Source organism: Chiloscyllium plagiosum, unplaced genomic scaffold, assembly GCF_037043375.1.
Source record: "Chiloscyllium plagiosum isolate Xiang-an unplaced genomic scaffold, Cpla_swu_hap1 HiC_scaffold_47, whole genome shotgun sequence".
NCBI classification, from domain to species: domain Eukaryota; kingdom Metazoa; phylum Chordata; class Chondrichthyes; order Orectolobiformes; family Hemiscylliidae; genus Chiloscyllium; species Chiloscyllium plagiosum.
This window is the reverse complement of record NW_028270185.1, coordinates 41208401-41209610: the sequence shown is the minus strand read 5'-3', so window position 1 is coordinate 41209610 and position 1210 is coordinate 41208401. Positions and strand designations below refer to the sequence as shown.

General features: G+C 42.1%; 1 non-coding gene across 1 annotated transcript; it reads left to right on the top strand.

The window, feature by feature from the left end:
* Positions 1–538: 538 nt before the first annotated feature.
* trnas-gcu (transfer RNA serine (anticodon GCU)) lies at positions 539–620 on the top strand. The gene has a single exon. It is a non-coding gene; the product is annotated as a tRNA-Ser (tRNA).
* Positions 621–1210: the final 590 nt, after the last annotated feature.

Here is a 1210-nt window from a genome sequence, read left to right as displayed (position 1 = left end):
TTCTGACACTTGCTCACTGCGTTGCTGTGATCATACAGTGACTTGGTGTCACACAGCCAGGGAAATGATACAGATCAATGTTTTTGCATTGTTGAATTCAATTGTCAGTTTAGCCTTATTTAGGATTTCAAATTTGCCTGTCCTGTACACAAGTGCGTGTCAAAAATATCTGAGTGGAAGAAAGGTGTTCTGAATAATGACATTGAGCACTATGCACTCTCCTCCAGTCTGGAAACCAATTCCTCACAGACAACTTTACACCTCCTGCTGTCACGGGCACTTCAGTCCGTTGGCTTCAAATCTTCACAGATTTCAACAGACATTGTTACATCGTCATTTCTTCATTTTTGTTCAGATCACTGTGAGCAGAGTGTCACAGTGGGAGTCTGTTTGCCCCACAACTCAGAGGTAAGACGATACTATTGGAACCGTCCTGTACTATTTATCATTTCACCAAAACCATGTAGAAATATCTGCTGCTCAGCATAATTTACGCAATTCATTTATTCATAAGGTCAAATGTGCTCACGATTTTTGTGACGAGGTGGCCGAGAGGTTAAGTCGTTGGACTGCTAATCCATTGTGTTCTGCACGCGTGGGTTCGAATCCCACTCTCGTCGTTGTTGTCAACGATTTTCAATTTTGCTATCTTTGGATGATCACAGCTGTCCAATGGTCTGTTTATATGCATCGACGCTATAATAAAATCTCAAAGAATAATTTGAGTCTGTTGCCTAAACTGCATTGAAATGTAGATTGAATTGGGACAATGAACAGGAACGCGATTGTCTTTTACAAGTCAAGTTGCTGTGAACTTTTATCGTATGAAAGAGATCCATGAGAACCAAATAACGAGAGATGCGAAGTGCATGTTGATGCATACGATTCTTAATGAGTGTTTTGTCAGATGAAATTTGTAGCAGTTGGGGAGAAGTGATTCGTCTTGGTGAAAAGAGCACAGAGAGATAGTACGAAACAATGGAGGTATTTCAAAAGTGGCAGGGGCTGGGTGTAGGGGCACCCGAGAACTGGCTGTAAATGCACAGTAGAGAATTACCGATGTGGGTGCCGTGCATGGGCACAGACAGACTTACACATTGGTCTTATCCTTTCCCCCTTGCTCTCGCCATTGATGAATGCTGGACATAAGACACATATAAACACAAGATGTGGGAAGTAAACTCCTTCTCGTTATGCACACACTTGATGC